We start from the raw sequence: 24654 nt of genomic DNA on the forward strand, positions 1-24654 counted from the left end.
CATGCCACACATGCTTTGGGACTGTACACAACCATACCCCGATACTAAGCCCACGACTTTCTCGTCGAGATGGCACGTTGCCCCGCGTAGCTCCAACCTCGACGACCAACTCTGGGCGACCCAGCAAGCCTACGAGGCGGCGAATAGGCAACACCTTGACGTCCCCGCGTGGGAGCCCTAGGCCTAGCCAGCACATCTTGCTGGTTTCATAAAGTATATTCAGTCAGTCAGAAAACCGAGGCATGGCCAGAGAAAGATGTGCTCCAGAGGCGAGCTATCGGCTATTTAAAGGGTCAGTCTGACCTCGCGGTGCACCAGCATTGTTGTGGTACACGGTTTCTTTCGGCTTTAGCCCTTTTGTTCGGTGATTTCTGGTTTGCCCGGGGCCATCTAATAAAAATTCTTCTCAGAACTAGAAGTGGCTATTGGTGAGATCATCTTACACTTCGGATGTAACCAGGGCAATTTAGGTCCGGCATGAAAGTGAGCCCTGTCGAACGCATCCGCACCACCAATCAAATCTCGGCGCTCACGATCACGCCACAACGCCGCAGCAGTCGAACCCCAGCGCCTGCTCTCTTTCACATGCGGCGGGAATCGGCTACGCCAGTTCTCGCCGGTAGCTGAGGAAATTGCGGGAATATCCTCCATTTACGAAGCACCGCCCCCCTTCTCTATATAGTTCCCGCAATAAAATGATCTAAAGCTGGTAAACCTATTGAAAAGACATCTAGAATGAATGCATAAAAATTACATATGTTCGTTTGTAATCAAACATGTACTTTCGTTCTAATAGATAACTTTTCCTATCCGACTTTCCTAAAACTTAGTAAACGTCCAAATCAATTTACTTACAGTTAAGTAATTGAATGCTTGTGTGCGTTACAAAAGTGCACCATTTCTTCCTTAGGGATTGGAAGGCGGAATTACGAAATGAGGTTAGCAAGCATTACTTCTGCATATCGTCAGATCACGCTATGTGAGAATTCCTGAACTTTGCATCCTAATGATGTAGGGGAATTCATAAGTGTCCCGAATGTGAGTAAACCACCATTAAGGAAACTACTTGTAAATTGCTGAAAATTTCTGTTTACAGATCTCAAAGAGCTTATTCTGGGCAAGCGCGAATAGAAAATGGAAAGGAAATCATGGAAGTCCCCACTACTGATACGAATGGGATATCAGGTACCGTACCTATTAGATAAATCGCTTATGTAGGCATTGAACGCACAAATATTACAATCGCGCGCCTCCGCGAAATTGACATTCAGTCTTGAAACTCTTAGAACATTTTAGGGCAACCAACATCAGTCTATCTCAGGCCCGTAGCCAGAGGGGGAGGGGAAGCTAGCCCCCCCCCCCCCCCCCCCCTGAAATCTCGATCTCGCCATGCTTTGCCGAAAATAATTCCAGCAAAATAGGTGCTTTCCTCAAATAGTCAAGGCCTTCAGTAAGTGCCCCCCCTCCCCCTCGAATGAAATTCCTGGCTACGGGCCTAGTATATCTACATCCGCTACACTACTTATCTGCTCTGATCGCTATTTCAAAACAAATGTTCTCGAACGTATTTCATGTATGTTTCCTATTTATTTTTTCTTGCTGTAATTTAGGTGTATATATACATTTACCAGGTTATTTACCAGTTAGTTATATTGCTCTCCAGCCTCTGCGGGATATATACTAGAGGGGAGAACCTAGTCAAGGGGATAGTCGCGTCGCTTTTATTCTCACCCCCTCCATCACAGTTGTATTAATGGAAATTAATAATATTATTAATAATAATATGATTATTATTATAGCGAATCCCGTTTCTCTTGCGTTTTTGTTTACTTACAACGAGAGCCACAGGTTTCCAAAGCAGAACGCTTCATAGGCCAGGGCCTTCCAGAAAGTCCAGACCCGGCTCGCACTGCTGGCTGAGCATGGCCCTGTAAAGTGCTTTTGGTGGGCCTGGGGCGAGTCCGCGCCAGATGATATCGGGCCTGGGACGGGCACATGCTTGAAGCTGCGGATCCGTGTCAGTAAGGGAACCGTTCGCTTATGGGCTTATTTCGGTTCTTTGAGCACTCATGGGCCTTCTAGATACGTCTAAAGAATTATATATGAAGCTAAAGTGATAACTTAGGTAAACGTTTTCTTAATTACCTCATCAAGCAAAACATAAAACGATTGAAGTTACACTTTCTTTAGTACAAGTAATGTTTTCAAGTTTCTGCGCGAAGGTATATTCTGTTAATTATGAGTTATAGTAAATTCTGAGTTATTAGGGCGTAGAAATTTTAGTAATTTCGTGAATAGAAGTGGCTTACGATTAAGGGTGTGTCATCACATGATTCTATGGCGGATTATCTGTGTTGGAAAGATAGCGTGTGTAGAATAACAAGGAGGAGAGGTCTGTGAGTGCTGAAGTGTGAAACGTAAAGGTGGAGTTTTATTGCGTTCATAGCTCGTGTACACACGTGATCCGCTTTGTTTCCACCACATATGTGCAAATGCCAAAGGCTCACATAACGCCGGTTGCTGCCTTGACACCGTTCTCCCTCTCACGCGAAACGCCTACCCAGTGGTACATACCCAGCAGGTGATTCTGTAATAGGAACGTGTATATGACAATAACAAAGTGAAAAATATACAAAAGGCCGCGGATTCTAAAGTTGGTAAATAAATGTTATCCGTATATCTACAAAAACAGCTGTTTAGTCTAATCACCTTGTGTCACATTACCACACACCTGAATATAGTTAATCATTTATACATCTTTTGTATATACCGGTATTCTGCAGGATTTGTAGAAATGCGCACACACCCAAAATCGTCATACACACCGAAATAATAGATCATCCAGGTAATCGAAGAATCCATTCAATATAACATGCATTTCCAATAAGTGGTGTTTGTGGTTTAGCAGTGCACATCAGCCTACATAATATGTTATGCTTTTAAATTTGGAATTATTTTTTGCATTCCGCCAGAAAGAAGTTCGCGCACCCATATTAATCGGTAAGCATACATCATACATGAATTGCATTCAGGTATACCATATAACCGTGGTATTCATTTAAATTCTGGCGTCTTACGCGCCAAAACCACCACTTGATTATGATACATGCCAACCGTTGTATACGTACACACACACACACACACACACACACACACACACACACATATATATATATATATATATATATATATATATATATATATATATATATATATATAATCCCGAGACCGACCATGCTGTCCAGCACTTCTTATTCCAAGAAGGAAACGCCCCAGCTCACGCCGAAGAAGTAGAAGAAACGGGTTGATGATGATGCCTGTGACCAAATGACGACGACGAAGTACGTTAACAGTGCTTACACTAACTTCACCCCGTCATCGAAGCGGCCAGCCGGGGCGCAGATTAGAGATCACCTAAACGGGGAGTGAAGAGCTTCATCAGCGAGACGTGCACAATTTAGGTATTATACGTCGGCGCCGGTCAGTGATGAAGTGTACTCGGCACACGCGATAGTTCACTGCAGATGTTTGTTGCACAATGATGTATTGGCCAATGTAGCATTGAAGGAACTTCTTACAGAGGCCTGGAGTGCCGTCTGGAGTTCAAAGCAGGACTTGGTCTCTTGGGTGAAAGCGAAGGTCGCGGTGTTTGTTTTCGCAGTGACATTTGCGCTCAGCTAGGATAGCTTCTGTGGTTTGCCGGGAGATTTGACGGCAATCTGCAACTCGGGCAGCAAATCTACTAGAAGGGACGTATTAGGCGAACAAGGAGCTAAAAGAATTCTCTATTGAATATGGTGGAAGGTGATCGTCCATACGCAAGGAAAAAAGGCTGTAGCCGGTAGTCCATTGAATGGCAGTATTATATGCGAATGTCACAAAAGGAACAATTTTATCCCAGTCAGTGTGGTTAGGACGGAGGAACATGGAAATCATGTCAGGCAGCGTACAGTGGAAGTGCTCAGTGAGGCCGCTGGTTTGCGGATCCTCGGTAGAAGTAGATTTGTGCACGATATCAGCCGCCAGAAGAACTTCCTCGAGAACTTGGGAAAGAAACGCTTTTTGCGGTCACTCAGAAGAGCGCTAGGAGCCCCGTGGCGCAAGACGATGGAGCGTAAGAAAAAGTCGACGACCTCAGAAGCGGTACCGCATCGCAGAGGGGCAGTGCGGGCATATCTTGTTCAATGGTTGACCAAATTGACAATCCAGCGGTGACCGGAGGGTTTCAAAGGCAAAGGACCATATAAATCAATGCCAACAAATTCAAAAGGTGCTTCCGGGCAAGGGAGACGTTGTAGTAAACCGGCAGGAGGGGATGTCGAGCGTTTGCGGTGCTGACATGAGGCACAAGAGGCAACGTATTTGGACACCGTCGTGGATAGACCAGGCCAGAAGCAGCGGGTCTTGATGCGGTCGTAAGTCTTGTGGAAGCCTAAGTGGCCAGCCGATACGTCGTCGTGAAATGCCTCTTAGGCCCGGATTCTAAAACACTCCTTTCCTTGCTAAGGACGTCTTACACGCTGTAAGGCGACCTGGCGTCAATTCTGGAACGTCCCTTACTAAGGGGCACTAAGTTAAGGCCTCCTTGGTGCTTCCTTGCGCTTAGGGAGCCGGCATGCTACCTTCATGCTTCCTAACCGCGCTCCTCTACCTGAACGCATGCTTCTCCGCAGGACTTCGCACGCGGTACGATCGGCTTGGACAGGTGCCGTGCGCAGCCAACGCCGCGGTAGCCAGCCGCCGTGTATTGACGTGCAGTTTGGTTCCGCAGACTGCGCTTTGTGCCATTTCTTTTGTGATTCTGTTTTTCTGTGAAAAGCGAGCGCCGAGAATGACGGCCTTGCGATATTTATCCGAAGACGATAGCTTCGAAAGCTATGAAAGGTTTCTTCGACGTGCAAATGACCCTTTTTTACGGGACTGTGTGCAAGCCTCCGCCGTTGACTCCAGTCCGGCATGTGATTGACCGGCAGCATCCACTGGAACACTACAACGAAGTGGAGTTTCTAGCCCGGTATCGTTTTTCTAAGCGAGCTGTTGAAACCATACTGACAGAGCTGCAACTGCTTTGTAATTCTGACAACAGAGGAGCGCCGCTACCTGCTCTGTTGAAGGTCCTCATCGCACTGCGTTTTTACGGAACGGGTGCCATGCAAACTGTGGTAGGGGACCTTGTGTGTGTATCCCAACCCTCTATATGCCGATGGATTTGAGATAAGACACAGCTGATATGCCTACGTCTGTATCCCAAGTACGTTCGGCTGCCAAACGCCAGTGAAGCAAGGTCAGTCATGACTAGGTTCTATGCCATTGCAGGATTCCCCGGGGTTACTGGGTGCATAGATTGTACTTATATACCCATTAAAAGCCCCGGTGTAGACGGCGCAGAAGAGACGGAGGAAGAACGAGCCGCACGCCTCGAGAAGCGTCGTAAGTACGAAGTGGCCAGGCGAGTGGATTCAGATGAGGATAGCACCAGAAACGTGTTCAAGCCACTGGACGACAACCCCTTATCCTCCCGCCTCACCGACCATCGGGCCGTCTTTGTGGCAATTGAGAAACAACAAGATGAAGACTTTCACAATAAATACGTTACCATTTAATAATGTCTAGTCTTTAATATAACCATAACTTAACGAGAGGTAACAAACAAACCTAAACATTCAGACGTACGAAGCTAAATGAAAAAGACGTAACCGTAGAGAGAACCAAGTTAAACAATAAGATTAACCGTGCCTCTAGCTACGCACACCCAGGCATAACTCAGTTAAGCCACAGCCAATTTTTCTTCCTCCGTGAAATAAGTTTTGCCCGGAATGGCAAATGCACACACACACACACACACACACACACACACACACACACACACACACACACACACACACACACACACGCACGAAACAAAATGCAGGCCAAAAAGAAAAAGAAAGCGACGCCTGACGAACCGACCGAACTGTCAGATGCTGCCAAAGTTGCTAGGCTGAGCTTGCTTTCCTGACATGTGCATTATTTTTGAGCTATTTTACGTCATTGATGAAAGAAATGGTATTTATGCCCTGATATAGTAGTAGAAATGCAATTCTAACAGCACCGGAAGTTTACTTTGGCAATTCATTAGAAATATTTTGCATATTTTCGTAAGTAATCTCAAAACCAGAAGCCTGTAACGTTCCACTTGCTTTGGTGAGGCGTAAAGTCCCTAGATTTTAAGCAAAAAAAATATCTAGGGACTTTACTCAGGCGCTCCTTCCGCAGGGAAGGTAAAAGGAAGCTTTTAGAATTCGCGATGGCCTTCTGAAGGCGCCTAACGTTTAGGTAGCATGAAGGACTCCTTGCGTAAGGTAGGGAAACGGTCTAAGGTTAGGAGCATTTCTGAATCCGGGCCTAATACTCGCAGGCGAAGGGAGCGAGGTAGAACTGGGACATACCGGTGACATGTTGGGTGCTAAACATGGCGGTGTAGCACGCCACCTTGAAGGCGGAATTGTCGAAGTTGGCGTTGCAAGCGGCTGTGGGGTGGTTCGGCGAAGCCACTAAGGCCATCGATGTGAGTTCGACAATAGGAGTCAGCGCGCCGAAGCAAGATTAAATCAGAGCGCGATGAAAGCGTAACTTGGTCCACGGGCGTTATCGAGAGCTGGTGTGAGGCAGGCGTAGCATCGGAACGACGTGATGGGGATGACGACGGCGCGTTACCGGGAAAGAGCGAGAGTGGGCAGCGAGACAATGCGTCTGCGTCGTGATGACTTTTGCCAGACTTGTGGGTTATTGTAAAGTCATATTCTTGCAAGCGGAATATCCAGCGTTCTAAGCCTCCTGACATGTTTTTCATTGATGACAGCCAAAACAGAGCATGGTGGTTGGTGACGATGGTGAAGGAAGGAAGGAAGGAAGGAAGGAAGGAAAACATTTATTTGGTCCTGCAAGTTGTGAAGTGCCTCACAAAGTTGGCTGCTCCCACGTTGGGACCGGCAGGCAGAGCCTTTTAGCCGCTTCGTGGGCTTGCTGGACAGCCCATAGTTGCTCGGTCAGTTCCGGCCTGCGAATCGCTGCTTTTAACCTGTCCCGATCCTCGGCTAAATTTTCTTTCGTTCGGTTGCATGACCAGAGCATGTGTCAAGCGGTGCATTGCAGTCGTGACGGCCGTGAAGGTATGGGCGAAATTTCTGAATCGACCAAACGATAGCCAGGCACTCTTGCTCCGTGATGGTGTAGTTCCGCTCAGCTGGAGAAAGTGTACGGCTGGCGTAGGCTATAATGTGCTCTCAAGAGGCTGCATTACGATGCTCCAATTACCTGTGCGCTTGCGTCGGAGGGGAGTATGGTTTGTAATTCCTCACCAGGATGAACGGCACTCGACTGTGTACTAAAACGCACAACCTCTACTTTTCATATTCAAAAGGCTTAATTTATGATGTGTTCCATTTGAAGAGCACATTATGCAGACTTTAACACCCACGCATCTCAAACGAATGTCTTAGGAATTGGCCGGCAAAATAATTATTATGGGATAACAGTGAATACAGAGACACAATGAGTAAACGAATGACACATTATTGATGCATCTAAGATTTCGGCTTGAAACAATGTTGCAATGCGTATCACGCGAGCTCAACCAAAAATCTGTCTCAATTCCTGCGATGACAACTCCACGTTCTTTACAATTTCATTTTCACTGAGTAGGTTCCAAAGCCTTCACTACAACATGACGGTTTCTGAGGTGTGTCATGCACTCTTTTCGCGAAGCGAAAATCACGTGTATTTATTTTTATATTTGCAAAAAATATAAGTCGATCCAGTCAGCTAGCCTATTCTGTATATTCTACCTACATCTTATTGTACAGGGTTTGCTTGGTTGTCGACGTCACACTTTTAGTAGAGGCATTCAGCTCTTGTGAGCTTCCTTCAAATATTTACATTTCTGGACGAGTTACTTGCATAAGGATGTCTTATATATGCAGTACAGAAAGAAACAAAGCAGATTTCCACAAAGTAGGTGACTGAATAAATGAACGGGTAAATAAGAATTATTCAATGGATGTGTCTGACACTTCTCTACTTGAACTCCAGGCCACGCAGGACGTCATAGAGGCAGCCTAATTGTTCTTAGACATTACCCAAGTACAGATATGCGCCGAGTCCGGTCAAAGTGAATAAAACTATGTGCCTATCATATAATATAGCTGACAAAAGATGCAAACAAGGACTTGCATTTAAACAACATAGAACTGTTTATACATAATTTGAATGGACTTTTCCCCACATTGCATGTAGCATTTTGCGACAAAATAACAGTGCCTGTATAGTTTTTTTTTCGTTCGTTCTTTGGCGGATTCTTTTTTTTTTTTCTTTCTCGGGAGGTCAGTCAACCAACTATCGTAACTTCGCATTCTCGTTATGTGCTCAAGTTTACCACCTGCTTTGATCGCAATTGCTACCGACCGTCCCACGCCCCGTTCCCATATAACATTAGGCTGCCACCTTACGCGCCTCTTATTATTCATCCTTTGTTACAGGTATTGCGATACATTAGCAGTTTGAAAGCGGAGAACTACATTAGATTGTGGCTAGGACGTCATTACAGTGCATTGAAAGACTGTGGTGTTTTATTTGGACAACCAATTTCTTTGCAGACAACCAGAAAATCAAGAAAACGCTAGAATATTGGGATGACAATCAGAAATGCGGAATTTTCAGGTTCGAAAAGAATGGTAAGTGTAATCTTTCCAGTTACAACGTAGCAGTGCTTTTAAATAGCACAGAGAAACTCGAATGTTGCAGATTCCACCTATCCCATAAATAAAAAGTACAGCACAAGAAATGTCCTCACCATACCCGAGCATACTTGAGAAGCAAAGCCAAGCGGCCGTCTGGCGTTTTTGTATTCATTGTGCAAGTAATCTGTCTGTATTCCTCCTCTCTTCTATGTTGCCTGCAGGAAAAAAGTTGTCGCAGTTTCACCTGAAAGGCGAAGCATCAATTGCGATAGCAAACTAGAAGAGAGCTATACGGAGTAATGATAGCAGCTTTATCAGCTGTATAAACTTGGACATGCAGGACACCGGCAACACGCAGAACTGTTGTCGACGCCGTCGGCGTTTTGCCCGCGTTCGCTCAAAATGCGTGCGGCGTTGGTGACTGTTGCCGGAGCCTCTGATATAAATAGGCACTTGGTGCCGCAGATAAACGTCGCCTCCCTTCCCTCCTCCTCCCCCCCTCCGCCACGGCCTTTCGCGCGTCGGAAGAAGGCACGTTTGCTCTACATATATGGTGATTGTAGAGGAGGAAAGAGACGCCTACTTCTGCAGCCCTTAAGGGAGCACAGCGCAGAACGCGCGTTTGTTCTCCGCCGTGCGTTCACTCCCCGTGAAAGCGCGCGTCCCTCGCTCCCTTTCACTCGCACATACAGCGTTCGGCGCGCGGCGACGATTTCATCTCTATTCACGTCATACGGAACCTCACGGCGACGGCGACGGCGACGCCGACGGCAGAAATCTGCTTTTGAGTGTCCATATAATTGCTATCGCAATAAAAGCCGGAAAGCCTCAATAAAATATCTCCCCACAACACAAATGACCATAATCCCCGAGTGCTTCAAATCCAACTCTGACATGATTTACTGCAACAGCAACAGGCTCCATAGCAATATGTTGACTGACTCAGTCATTAGTTGGCTCGTTCAGACTCATAGCAACCCGTAAGTGCTAGTATGAGTGAGCTCGAGTGGGTCCTACGGGTGTCATTCTTAGTCTGAGACTCTGAGTGACTCGAGATGAGTTCGCGTAGGCGGAGATTTCAGTCTGACCGAATGTAGCTGAGTCAAAAAGCTGTCAATCAGAGGCTGAGTGAGTCGACGTGAACCCAAGTGGGAGTGATTTTCTGTGAGTCGAGGACAGGGTGTGACTCTGAGTGAATCCGAGTGAGATGGAGCTTTCGCTAGTCTGACTGAGTTTACATACGCCTGAAAACATGGGAGCACCATACTAAATGAGTGCCACACACTACATTATTTTCAGTGAATCTAACCGTATATCCACGTGAGGAGTCCTTTCGGAATAGGAATTCCTAATGAGGACATCTGAGCTATACACACGTGCCCTCAAAACTGAAATTTCGAAATTGCAAGTCACGAGGACTAGTGCCCTGGCTGAGCAGAATTAGCGAAACAAAAAGAAAATCGCGCACAGGAAGGGAACAAAAAGCCAAGCGCCACTCACAACTGTTGACCAGCGGGAAGGGTTTCATACATACATTTGGTCACGCATGTCCACAATAAAAATGCAGACATATAGCAAGGAGAACACGTCCAAGTCAAATACTGTTGGGCAAGCAGTTGAAATCTGAGTTAAACAGTGCGACTGATGGCTCACTTGTATAATGATCTCTGTTGTTATGGATAAACATGCTTCTAGTGCACCCTCCTCCACCACTTCCCTACTCGCGCTGTCTTCGCTCTCGCCCCCTTTTTTTTCATCCTTCACTGCGCTCCGCGTTCGCTCTCACCCTTCGCTGTGCTCGTTGGCTCAGTTACGAGGAAGACGCCGACGCTCGCCGTAAAAACACGCGCCTAAGAGCTGCGCTCTAAATAGGTTTCGAATGAAAGTCTAGAAGGAACGTTGCTGCTCCTGCGCAGAATGGTACCCTCGGAGAAACGTACTTGCCAAGCATACGCATTAACACGAGCCAACGTATGTTCGCCGTTGTCTTCTTAATTTTTGCGGACGCTCCCTTAAGGATTGTGCACACGACCTTCGATTGGGTTGATATTCACTTTTCGGCATGACATGGCGATGGCACAAACCGCACCCATGGAGCAATTTATCAAGGGTATTTCATGCTTAGTTAGGCAACCTCGACTTCTCTCACAACAAATTGCAGGCCAAAGCTTAGAAAGCTTCGCCATCTAGCTCAAAAAACTTCCGGTACTTGGTTCCTGGCATCTTGCATCAAAGGCATTATGTAAGCCTATCTTTAAAACTACGAAGCATGAAAGTGACCAACTGAAGAGATCAGATAGAATTCACTAAGCTCTCAAAACTGATCAACAAGAAGAAAGTGAGGGATATTCGAAATTATAACGTGGGAAAGATTGGGAAGCAGAAAAAAAATGGCCGCAGCCTGAAATCAGTGAAATGAAAACTTGGCATAGGACAAGGCAAGATGTGTGCAGTGAAAGATAAGCGGGTTAATGTCACTAGCACTTTTGATGATATGGTAAAAGCAGCAGGAAAATTCTATTCTGACCTATGCAGTACCCAGAGCAGCCACACTACCTTCAGTTGAAGTAGTGATGAAGAGGATACAGAGGTCCTTTCTATAACTAGCGATGAAGTTAGAAGGGCCTTGCAAGGGTAAGTGGCAGTAAAAGGTGGAGTAACAGTCGACTCAATCAAAGATGGAGGAGATATCATGCTTGAAACACTTGCCGCACTTTATACGCAATGCGTCACGACTTCAAGTGTACCAGAGAGCTGGAAGAACGCCAACCTTATACTGATCCATAAGAAGGGAGACGTTGAAGAATTGAAGAATTATATACCCATTAGCTTGCTTTCAGTAGTGTATAAAATATTCACCAAAATAATTACCAATAGAATTTCCAATTTCCAACATATACCCGTCCACATTTGAGCGGGATTTGGTAAACGACGCCCGTAGCACACTTCTCGTACGGTTCGGCATGCTTCACTTCGCAACCGCTTGCCTGAATGAACGCGCGGGGGAGCATGCCTTGTCAATTAGAAAAAAGAGAAGGAGCGCACTTGCCCGCTCATTGCATTGCATGCAAAGGTTGTGAGCCTATGTTTCATAGCATTAAAGTTTTAGGCAGGAGTAACGACAAAACTGCCCGAGAACTTTTAGAAGCTTTTTATATTAAGAAAAAAGGCGATACTTGCATAAGTGACACCTCTGTTAACCTGTATCAAGGGGAACATAATTTTCTGCGCAGCTGCTGTTGAATTGAGGTGGGCTTGATTTGCAACCCTCCCCCTCTTTCTCCCATTCCCCCCCCCCCCTTCCTTTTTGTGGCACGTGTCAAAGCAGTCTATATATTGTGGCTTCTACACAAATAAAAAACCAGTTGATAGTTTGCGCTCTATCCGTTTACGTCTTTTTTCCTGTGTTTGTCCGCTTGTACGCGCAACGCTTCCCGATAAACCTATGTGAACAGGACGTCGTACCTCTGACGTACCTCTGACGTAGCAAGCGTCTATGTTTGATAACGCTTGTTATTGCCGGAATTATAAAGAGTATACATATTTTATTGAGCGCACGTTAAGCAAGTATATTTTTTATAGAGTGGAGTGCAAGATTTGGCGTATAATGGCTAGTAAAGGGAGCTGCTCTGTTTACTTGGGCGCCATCATACTCTCTCGCGATCTCGAGCTTCGTACACTATGTTTCGTCCTTCAGCTTTCGGATCACGTGCAAACGCAAGAAAATGTCAGTTTCGCACAAAGTTTAACCCAAATTTGCTATCGATTGCTAAAGCAAATTATAAGACAGCGATATAAGTAAGAATAGTAGCTTTATCGGTCATTTAAAGTTGTAAGCATTCGTTTGCTAACTAAATTACCAAGCATGGTGCCACGCACGCACATGCGAACATGAACACATCTCACTCGATGACCACCGACACAAGCTGTGAAGACGCAAGCGTTAGGGAGAGTGGCAGCAGTAGCGAGCGAATTGACCTTCGTGCTGCCTCTCGCTTTAACGCGAAGTGGCAAAAGCAGAGCACATACGAAGCTATCAGACCTCGGCAGGCCTAGACTCTCTACCCATCGCAGATCGCTTTCAAGGTAGGGCCCGCGTGGCCGCACTCAGTTCCATCATACGTGGCCGATACCGACCTGATGAATTGTGGTATACTCGTGTAATAAAATCCAGAGTCTTTTTGACGCGTTGTTACTACATTTTTCCCACATCAATAACCCAGCGCTCACCGCAGGCTCAAATGAGCGGCGACAGCCACGCGCTCCATGCATCTCGTGTTTCATTCGCTGTTCACTGTACACTATTCCCCTCCCTCCGCCCATTTAGGTAAACAAACTGACCAATCAACTTACATCACGTGAGCGGCGGTGATCTGCATCACGTGTGCAGCGTAGATTTCATTGAAAATAAACTTCTACAAGGGGTATCTCATTTGAAATCTCCCACTTTTACGTTGAAAGTGACGCGTGTCTTGGAAGCTTGAAACAGATATTTTTTTTTACATTTTTGTGTTATTGCCATACATATGTGATAAACATTGTTGCGGAAACACCCCCTGGGGAGTTTTCACGTGATGTGTAGCATTCTTTGGAATCATTACTTATAAATCTTATACTACACCTTTGAAACCAAGACTGCCGTATTTTAAGAGATTAGCAACGTTAAAGATTACCACTCACACTATGACGATCTTCCATGTAAATTAATTTTCACCTACAATCTTGAGTTGCATTATTGCCCTCCGATGCGCACGCCTGCGCTCCAACCCGTTCGTTGCCTGTTGCGGATGCATTTATGTCTTTGTTGCGTAGCATACCCATGGCCGCACAAGCTCTCGACTGCCTTGTAGCTGCGGTTCCGTAAGGGTTGCGTATCCTATACGTTTCCTCGCCACATTCTCACGTCTCCCTTTCTCGTCACTGAGCAGTGTCTTAGGGCGCGACGTAGTGATAGAATTTTCAGATTCAAAGTAAAACATGCAATGAACTCAAACAGAAATTATTTTCGTGCCTATGATGGATGCGATGCAGGTCCCCAGATGGCAATCGGTTGCGTGTCTAGAAAATTATAATTGTTTGGGCCATAGAGTTTCATACTGGAACTACTAGTGGGAACTGTTGCGCTAATGACTATGGGTGCCCCAGCATTAGAAGGATGCGTAGTACATGGATTTGCCTAAAGTTCTTCCTTCTGGCTTCAAACGACTTCTTGACTTTGTAAACTTGTCATCAGTAACAAAGTACTGTGTGAGAGACACTTAAGATAGCTTACGTGTGAGAATGCGAAAGCATCTTAAGTCGCTTTGGTTAAACCATTAGTCAGCCAGATTACTGCGATGAAACTTGTGCAATGACGCACGCACTATACGCACCTTTAGTCAGCCAGAGCCGTGGAGCCGCCGCAGCGTTGGGGAAGTGCGCTCGTCTCGCACGCCAGAGGCCCGGATTCGATTCCCAGCCAGACCGAAATAGTACCAAATTTTTCTTTCAAAACCATTAAATTACTTTGTTTGCAGCAGCGGTTGCAACGCTGACCGGTTGGGTTCACAGAGCGAGCTTGCTTGCTTGCTGGCCTTCGAGAGTGGCTCGTACATACTATAGGGGATTGACCAAGAATCGGGTGATTGAAGGAAAACATTTATCGGAGTCTAATAAGGATCACTTTTGAAAATTTTTGAATGACTAAAGTAATTTATTCATATTAAATGTAAGAGTTTAGCAAAGAAATCATCCTGATTCAATTATATACCTTACAACAGCTGCACCAATATTCCTATGACAATGTCCGAGAGAAGAGGCACCAAAAGATAGAATATTGGGTATCGTAATATTCAATCCAGCACTGTGAATTTTTTTTCTAAAGCGTGTTTTCTTAATGAGGAAAAACGGTGGCATGATAGGAAGAAGTGTTCTATTGTTTCGTCTTCACCACAGTATGAGCACAAGGAGGAGAGCGCCAGACCAAATCGATGCAGATAAAAGTTTAATGTAGGAATGCGACATCTGAATTGGGTGAAGAGGACTTCAAGTTTTCTATTATGGCAGAATTTTCTGTTCCAAGGAAATAACAGCTGTCCATAATAAGTTAGATTGGTAATGGCAGGTTCCAGGACTCTTGCATGACTGCCCCTCTCCTGAACCTAGCCGCGGTTATGTAACCTGATACGGGAAGAATCGGAAGGATTGGACCACTAAGGGCAGCTATCGCTAAGCTGTCAGCTAATTCATTGATAACTAATCCTTTGTGACCGGGCACCCATACTAATCTAATTAGTGTTAAGTTAGAAGGTATAAGACATTGGAATGTACGCGAAACTTGTGAGCCACTATTTGCAGTGAGAGCTCAACATAATGACAAATAATCTGTTACGATTATCGTCACATAGCGACAGTAGCGCACCCAGGAGCTCTGCCAGGGGGGGGTTGACAGTTTGCCAATACCATCTAAACAGCACTAATTTCGATTATTTCACGGGAAATTGTCAAAAAATGTGCTCTTTGCGAGTGTGCAGACGATTGCGCGTCCTGCATCTTAGTTGCAGCATTCAAATGCGTAAGGAAAGAAAGGGGGTTAAACAAAAGGGGGGGTTAAGTCGGTCTCAGGGGGGGTTACAACCCCCGAATCCCCCCCCCCCCCCCCCCCCCCCGTCGGTGCGCCACTGCATAGCGATACATAGAAGATCGTTACATAGAATCGTTACAGAGCGAGCCCAGTTCGTACTTCTCTTCGCTCGAGTACGGCTCGAGTGGTGGCGCCCGCGCGACTCGTTCAAACGACCAAATACAACACCCGTGCGCAATAGGAACCACCCTGAAAAATGTGATGTTGATTCGACCATTTCTGACGTGCTTTTACTATATGCGCCATGGGAGATTTTTGGTACCATCCTTCGGTCACGCCGCCGACGTGGATGGATTTTTGCGTAATGGGGAAAATAATAGTCTCACATCAACAACATTGTTACAATTGCCCGACAGCAGGACTCGAAAAGAGGATCTCTACTACAGAAGCCCGATATTGAAACTATTACTTCACGGACGCATGCATCGAGAAGCGGCATAACACGTCCTGAATTCATACGAGTGTTTCCTGCCTGGTAACCATTCGAGTTAAAAACGTCTAGTTCATTGAGAAAACAGTGGCGTCGTACTTTTAAAACTTCCTTTGTCTGCCTACTGTTTCTTTCTTGCTGGCCAAACACGCTCGGAAAGGTCGCTTTGAAAATACCGGCTGTTTCAGCGAACATTATCAAACATTGTTAAAGGTTTCCGGCGGCAGGCAGCACAATTTTAGTTAATGAGCTGGTGTACTCGAAGAGGCGAACATTACTTGCCAAACATAGAAATGCATAATTGAATAATCAGCAAAAAGTCTCTAATTAGGTTTTTAGCTACTTAACTTATGGCCCATATTGCAGTTTACAAATTCTAGCCGTTGAGTTCGCAAAGCTGATGTACTTGTAACAAGTTCTCAGGATGACACCAGTTTCGATATATTAATTCCCAAACTTTGCGGAGAAATGCACTGTCGTTCCATTCGCAAAATCGTTCCACGCACAAAAGCAACTGAAACACCAATTCATTTCACCGCAAAGTTCACAAATTTATATCTCGACACCGGTGTCATCCTGAGAATTAGTTCCAAGTGGATCCACCTTGCGAACTCCACGCCTAGAATTTGTAAATTGCACTATGGGCCAAAATGTAATTAGTTAAAAACCTTATTCGGGAATTGCTGTGAATTAGTCCTCTATGAATTTCAATTTTTTGTTCAAGTAATGTCCGCCTCTTCGAATAGACCAACTCATGAATCACAATCATGCTATTTGCTACCGGCAACCTTTCAAAACTTTTAAAGGTGGTTGCTGAAACACCCTATACACACACACACACACACATATATATATATATATATATATATATCGTCCTTATCGACCGATTCGGTAAATTATTCATATTGGCAAATAATATTTACATCTCTCGCCTTCTGCGAACATATATGTGCGTCGCCTCATGACATTCACGACGCCGGCCACATGCTTCTCCACTGCCATCATCATCTCATATTTATGCTCCGTAACATGGAACTACCTATTGTCACTGTCATGAATAATTATTACTCGATTCCATCCGGACTTCATGAGACTGCATTTCGCAAGGTCATTCTTTTGTAACAGCGAAGCTCTTTAAGCCAGCCGCAATTTGTGGTTCGTGGTGCGTATCGAGAAACTACCAAGAAATAAAAAAAAAGCTCTGTTGCCGAGGCGTGATTCGAACCCGCGTACCCCCGGTCCCAAAGCGAGCGTAGTAACCAATAGACTATAGAACCACTTTCTTTTCTTTATTGCATGGAAATATTAGTATTTATATGCGGAAATTAGTTGCGTTACGTATATACACACATGAAAAACAAATTCACACACGCTGGGCAGTCCGATGAAAGTTGAAAAATCGGGTAAACAAACACAAGCGCCCAGACACGAAATCCATTCAGGAACGGGGTCAAAGGTTGCAACCACACTCCGCACTTGAGCAGCCTCTTCTCGAAAGACAGACCTTATCGAGCGGGGTGGCTAGGCATGTCTGTAGATCATTCGGCTTCTCCATAGTGAATACAGTACTAATAACATAAACAAATCATATGGTGCATTACTGATTGTCTTTTTTAAAGGAAGCAAGCGGATACCGTAACGTGTGAGAGGAAATTCTTTTTTGATAGTTCTTTGCAAAATGTCCCAAAAATAAAATGCATCACGACAAAGAATAAAGCAATATTCTACTGTCTCAGGTTGGCTACAAAGTCTACAATTTGTATTCCACGGTACATATAATTCTTTTTTCATGAAGCCATGTTTTAACTGGCAGGGTGGAAGTGTGCCGCTGAAAGAAAAATGTTTTCGCTGCTGGGGTTTTACACATTCGACGAACACGGCCAAGAACATCTTGCCGAAATAGAGACAGATACGGCTTTCGATACATAGGTGCAGAGAAAAGGTTATTTGTCTATTTTTAGCGATCGAACATCGCTAAAAATAGACTATACAGCCACGCTTGCAGAACATGCATTCATGCGAACCATATGATTGCGTTCGAGCATCGTCGTCTTCGTCCACAGCTGGTGCGTTCGTACTCGTCTGTGTGGTGAGGGGGTTTTGCGCGCTGCGAGAGCGAGAGAGAGAGAGACGCATTCACGGAGCGGGTCTCCTGGAACGCGGTGTCGGCATTCGAACGCGGTGTCGGTGTTGCAAGTTGCGCTATGCAACGCGCAGTGACGGCCGTAAGTCGGAGACGCGCGAAAAGAAATTATAATCTTCATGAGTTATAAGATGAAAAGTTCGCGCGCCCTTCCGGAAAATTCTGGAAAACGATCGCCCAACTTCGCTGTTTCAAGCGATGCGCGGCCGAGTGCAAGGTTAAGCGTTTCTTGTAATTTATTCGAGCGTGTGATGCCCTATAGCGGTAGCACTTATCGTGGTGTCGGCGTGGCCCTGAGTCCCGTCATTGTTCGCACGCTACGTGAAGCAATATAAAGCAGAAAAATCCTGTCCACACTGTCAGCCACATTAAACTATTCTGCTATATTGCAAGCATGTTTCCACCTACAAGCGGGCAACTGCGCAAGCATTCCTTGCCTTTTTCGTTGAATATACACTCATGATAAACACTGTTATTCTGCCGGAACTGGTTTAGCTCTTTGGGCGTGACTGCGTGTATACATTGAAGTGCCTCGCTGACGACCCCGACGTTCACAAGGTAACGTTCAATAAAATGAATAATACCCGCCGCGGTAGCTCAGTTAGCTAAGGCGTTGCGCTGCTGAGCACAAGGTCGCGGGATCGAATCCCGGCCGCGGTGGCCGCATTTCGATGGAGGCGAAATGCAAAAACGCCCGTGTGCTTGCGTTGTAGTGCACGTTAAAGAACCCCAGGTGGTCAAAATTAATCCGGAGCCCTCCACTACGGCGTGCCTCATAATCAGAACTGGTTTTGGCACGTAAAACCCCAGAAAGAAGAAGAGAATAAAATGAATAATATGATTAAAATCAAACTTTAAGATACACCTGGCCATTCAATACAAAGCGCCTCTAAGTATGATAAAACACTCGGACGAAGGTCATCTTGCATGCCTGAGTAAATAGTTGTAAAGCCTGTGCACTACACATGGCTGTAAGCTTTCTTTCAAACTTTGGAATTACCCGGAAATGTGAGCGTTGAGCTTGACAAGCTGCTAAACCTCACCCGCTAGACTGAAACCATAAAGGAATCAGTCCAAAATTAGGAATTCCGGAATCCGTCACTTATACTCGCAAAACTGCGCCAATAAACAAAGAGGGCTACGACACCCAGGGTCACGGCGGCTCTGTTGCTTGGTGCTGTGCTCAAGTTTCTTCTTTCTGGCGTCGACTCCAGGAGCTCCAAGCCTAAAAATTCCTTGCTGTCTATCACATTATTTTGATCTCTCGCAAAGATTTCCGCGACGAAACACATGTGCAAACGTCCGGACTGCCTAGCGAGCCACATCAGATTTTTTATGGACAATGATTCTTTCTTCAAGGAAGTAGGAGGTTGCGTAGCGATGTGCGTAGTGGGCCTTTCCAAAAGGTGCAACTGTTCGCAGCGTTTCTCCACGACTACACTTATGAAACTTGACTGCTTTCGACCTTCATGGAAGCAACTCCGCACTGCGGTTGGTGTTGCAGTATATCAAGGACACTCAAACAGCATCCCTCAATATACATGTATATCGGCCTTAATGTCTGTTGCGCTTTCAGGCACTAAATACGCATATTATGCACTGATATAACGAGGCTCAAAACTGTAAAGTTACCTGGTCAGTGTGTCTTGGAAGAAAAACAAATAAGAGTTCCGTTTTTTAGTCGGGGTGCAGCTTTCCCTTCCGCTCGCTTATCCGTGTCATAAGTTAGTCTGTGCCTCATTAGTGGCGCTTGTTCTTGCTCGCAGTACGCAGTGTTCGATGTAGGGTCCAGGCTTGGGAATACAGCATACACCCACAAACTCCGGTGAAACGTGAGAAGCGAATAACAACCATGACAGTCAAGTTTTTTTTTCAACAGGTGTTCGAAATTTAGCGAGGGTTTCCTTTTGAGCAATGTCACCTTACTGGTGTAAATGCATGGTTTCGAAACCAATTGAACTAGTTGTAATAGAATTTATCTATGTGGGCTGTGTCGGAAAGCAAACTAGCATCGGTGTGTGCAGGCCGAACGCTCCAAATCTGGAACGAGTGCTGTTTGCAATTTCCACTGAATTTATTCTGAGCGAACAAACTGAGAACTCACCACGCTGAGTGGGAAAGCAGCATCTTCTGCCCACACCGCTAAACAAAAGGATGCTCTATAAACAATATCTCGCTTCCCGGCATATAACATGTGTCAAGATCAACTTCAGGCCTTCCTAGCTAATTATCGTTCCTGCTACAGTGCCTGTGGACAAAAGTAGATTAGCGAGAATATTCTAGACGTTTAAAGCATTGGTAACTCTAATATTGGGGCAGAAAACTAAACTAACAAAACCAAAGGACGCTTAAGCGCACATCACTGTAATTAATTAAACCACCTGGCTAAACGAAAGTAAACCTTGATAGGAAGCACTCTTTCGCTTCAAACCTAACCTGGTTCTCGGCGCTGCCGCTAGCTGGCGAGCGATGACTTGGAGTCGCGAATAGCTACAATATGGGCGAGAACTTAGGAAGCAGGTCGCACTAAATACTTTTGTACTTTTGTACAAAGATACCTTTGTATCTGCACTAAGTATTCAATAAACTTCAAACTAACAAACAAATGAATGCATCAATTTTGATATCTCATAACGCACATTGCGTATTTGAAGCTATGCCGATCGGTTGGGCATCCCCGATATTGTAAATTTTGTCTTGCTATCTCGAAACCTCTTCCTAAAAAAAGTGTCGGTTAAGGGACTCGCAGATGTCACAGTAACATTAAAATGGTATCAAGTGATGTCTTTGCATGCCAAAAACATGCAGCAATAGTCAGCAACTAAGGATATAGAAAAGGAGTGTATTTAGCTGTAAACCCCTTTTAGGTGGGTAAGGATGCGACTCCCTGTGTCGTTTGCGTCATCTGCCGTGTGTAACCTAAACGAACCTAAGTACCGCGCCCTACGCCCGATGGCGCGAAATGTCCGATTTCGGGCACTTACGCCATCGAGCTCACGCACGCTATACTCCATCTCATGGGTCATTTGCAGCACTGCCGAAGGTTCGAAATGTGCACAGGCAATATCCTTGCACAGCGGAATGCAGTTCCGGGTGTAGCTGTTTGAATAAACTTGCGATTGGAGAGCTTTTTTTTTTTGCTTGGTGGATAGTACGTTACAGTGATACGTGATATGATAAGAACTGTGCGTATGCAGGTAGTCGCATGCATGTTGTATTGTTGTCTATTTTCACCACCCCGTTTCCAAGGAGATGTCAATAGATAATAACCATGATTGCGATGGAAATACAGCTGGGTCGGAGAAACTAGAGCTCCCTGGCATGAAATTCACAGTGTAGGGCGTTCGTAACGGCAGAAAGCCACCGCATCGCAAGACAGCAGCCGACATTAGACAGTTTTAGTTTAGCGTTTTTACGCTCCGCTTAGCTGCTTAGCAGAGTGGAAGCACGATTGCGCGTGCGCCCTCCGCTTAGCCGCAAGCGGGCTAGCGGAGCGAGAAACACGGTCCGCTTACAAGCTGCCTCAGTGGAGCGCGGAGCGTTGCTGCCGTCTTTCGCTATAGCGATGGTGGTCGATGCACGCGCCCTCTCTCGCACGTGCATCAAAGCACCTTGCATCGAGGCACTAGTCGTGCGAGCGCGAATAGCTTGTGTATTACACCTCCAACTGATTCTTTAAGGAAGTAAAGTGAACAGCACTGCTAACAAAAACGTCGCCAGTGAATTGGCGTCACAAAGGATTCGATTGGAATCGAAATGAATACTCGCTGGCTATCACGTGGCGTTCACCAAGTTGACGCTTCATCTTCCACTCGATAAAATGGACCGGTAACGCATTACAAGCACCCGTCTGTACATACTTCATGAACAAATCACTTATATATACTCGCATAACTTTGTGAAAGTGACAAGACGGTTTGTTTTATTTTGTTTCACTACGGTGAATTTGGCCAGAGGGCGCTGCAACTACAAAAGGTCCGCTCCGCTACGCTACACGCATAACTAAAACGTGAAAATCACCCGTCGCTCCACTGTGGCTTAGCGGGGCAACTCTGAGCGGAGCGGACCGTAAAGACGTTCAACTAAAACACTCTATTGAATGGAGGAAACGCAAGCGCGCAAAGGCGGCACCTGCTCGACGGGTTAGTGAGAGTACCTAAACGCGTGAAGCTGGTCCCGCCAAAGCGCGCGCCAGCAACGACAAGAAGATGGCCCAAACTCCCGAAGCACGTGTCACCCAAACGCGTTAATGTTATCCTGACCAACAAGACCAGTAGCACGTCGAGCAGGGTTGGTAGGCCCTAGAGCGGCAGAATGCAGAACAGGGATGCGTGGCTGCGCAGATTATTTTCGCGTGAAATACAATGTGATTGAACTTCCGGATAAGTTAATAGTGAACTTAAAAATCAGACAAATTAGAAAAACATAACATTTAATATTCGATTCATTTAAACCACCGTGTACGTCAACCTTGTCTTATTTGGCGTCACTATCTGGTTGACCCTTTATTTCTTCTTTTACAACAGGTAAAACAGAGCACGAACTCCACGTGTGGGAAGAAAAACTAAGGGCTCAGTACGAAAAAACTGGAGAATACAGAGGCTGCGAAGAAGCGCTGAAAACGTACTGCAAGAAGGACAAAAACCAGCGCTTTCAGGGAAAGTGCAGTAATATACATCTCATTAATCGTAGCCATTCGTCAAATTACGAACTAATGAAGAAAATAACTGGTCAACATTAATAATACTTAAAAGCAAGTGGGTTATCCAGGTATTGTAATCAACAGAAAATAAAGATTTACTTGCGTCAATAATTCGTGCATTATATTGTGGCGTAATACCAATCCTACACCAATATCAAAGGCATATAAGCGCGATTTTCAGCGACACGCAACATTTGAACTCTATCAACCTAACGGTCCACCAATATCCGACGGAGAACGAGATAAGGTCCGGAGGTCCACGTCCAGCACAGGACGTTCACGCATATCCGCTGGACATCCGCATAAGGTACTAAGGCTGCCGTCCCAGATAGAGCATTCGCGGATGTCCGCAGGACATACGGATAACGTTCGCGCTATAAAGTCCCATATAGTGTGCTCTGTAGACAAGCAAGGTTAGGAAGAGCCGATCAGTTTTAACCAGTGGATATGCTATGGACGTCATTACTATAGGCTATCTGACACCAGAAATGCTGGGAGCTATGCTTTTTTCGGCCTCGGAAAAACAATAAAATGTTAGATATACCTATATGTAGCGTTTTTCTCTTCTTCACAACGGTCTACTGTACAGTCTATTATCACACTATGCAAATGTAGCGCACAACTCATGCTAGTACACGTAGCCCGTGACACTTCAAATGTTTCGGTGGTGAATACAGCTTCCGATTTGTCGCTTAAGGTAATACCAGAACCTTATTTTTTCAAGCAGCATACAAAATATCGCATCCAGCCTATACGTGCTATTTTCTGCGCTCGGAGTTACCGCTGCCGCACCTCCGCGCTGCGAAATTCCATCCCTATGATGCGGATGCGCACACCCAAGTAGTCCGGACTTCGACGCTGGCGAAACAAATAACTGTCGGTTGCGTCAGCCATTTATCCATTGCCCCAGCGTTTTGGTACAGCCGTTCGAGTTTTTGCCAAGATTGAAGCAGGACAATCAAGGCTAAGGGGAGCGATCGTAATACATTTTACACGTTCGAAATATCTGATCATGTGTTATCAGGAGCTCGCCATAACAGCTGGCCGTCACAACAGAATCGACCTTACATCGTGCCTGATGACTCGTTGCGACGAAGTGAGGAACGCTCACGGATCTTTCTCGTGTTCGCAGTGATTTGACACATAAGATTGCACTTATATTATGGAGATGTTGCCATGCATACGGATAGCATGCTTTGCTTGCGTCTTGCGTCTCGAGCTTGTTCGACGTGGCGGGATTGCGGCGGCCAGCAATTTGTGACAGCCGTGTGGACTACATGCAGTCGGAAGTCATTGTCATGTATAGTATTGAAATGCACGAGCTACTATAGTATGAATGGCGTCAACCAGTTATGATTGGTATTTTGCAAAGCATCATGCAAGACATTGAAATAATTTATGAAAATTTATATTAAAGCAGGAAAAACAATGAGGTGTAGATCAGTATTCCCAAATAAAGGAAATATTGCTGCCTAAAGATGCTAAAAATTGCCAAAGGTACCCATTAGAGCTCTCGAAAGAAGTAAAACAATAAACCCAAATGTGTCTGTAAGTACGCGTACTTCCTTCAGAGAGAAAGCTCCCGAAAAGTGTTAACAAACTGCCCGGTGTCATCTTCTGTGCTCTCGAAAGTAGTACAATGAAGATGTCCCAATCAACTAAAAAACTCAAACATTACTAGTGTTCAAGGAAATAATAAGTAACTACCATGAATTCTCTGAAAACACCTGCTGTACGGCTGTATATTCGTGCAAAGAAAGCAACCATGGTTTTTTATAAAAACTAATGCAATACTGCTGCTAAATGGAGCATAGAAAACTGCCATGGCTTCTCACAAAAGCACCTAATCTGAGCCAGTTTTTCCTCCGTGGTGTTTGAGCCGTCCACAAGTACATATAACGATTCCAGGACTACAAAAGGTCAGGTCTGCCGGCCCCTGCTCTAAAACAACTGAGCTTACTACTCTTGCATGAAAAGCACAGCAACTACGTGCACATCTATACCAATGGATCGACTGCGTCGTCCAGTTCTGGTGGTGCC

The 24654-nt window shown here is 45.4% G+C and overlaps 1 long non-coding RNA gene across 1 annotated transcript; it reads left to right on the forward strand.

The window, feature by feature from the left end:
* The first annotated feature begins 1105 nt into the window (after positions 1–1105).
* On the forward strand, positions 1106–22674 carry LOC125946522 (uncharacterized). Its single transcript, XR_007467640.1, has 3 exons — positions 1106–1185; positions 8634–8711; positions 22439–22674. It is a non-coding gene; the product is annotated as an uncharacterized LOC125946522 (long non-coding RNA).
* The last annotated feature ends 1980 nt before the right edge of the window (positions 22675–24654 follow it).

The sequence above is a fragment of the Dermacentor silvarum genome, chromosome 7, assembly GCF_013339745.2.
Source record: "Dermacentor silvarum isolate Dsil-2018 chromosome 7, BIME_Dsil_1.4, whole genome shotgun sequence".
Taxonomy (NCBI): domain Eukaryota; kingdom Metazoa; phylum Arthropoda; class Arachnida; order Ixodida; family Ixodidae; genus Dermacentor; species Dermacentor silvarum.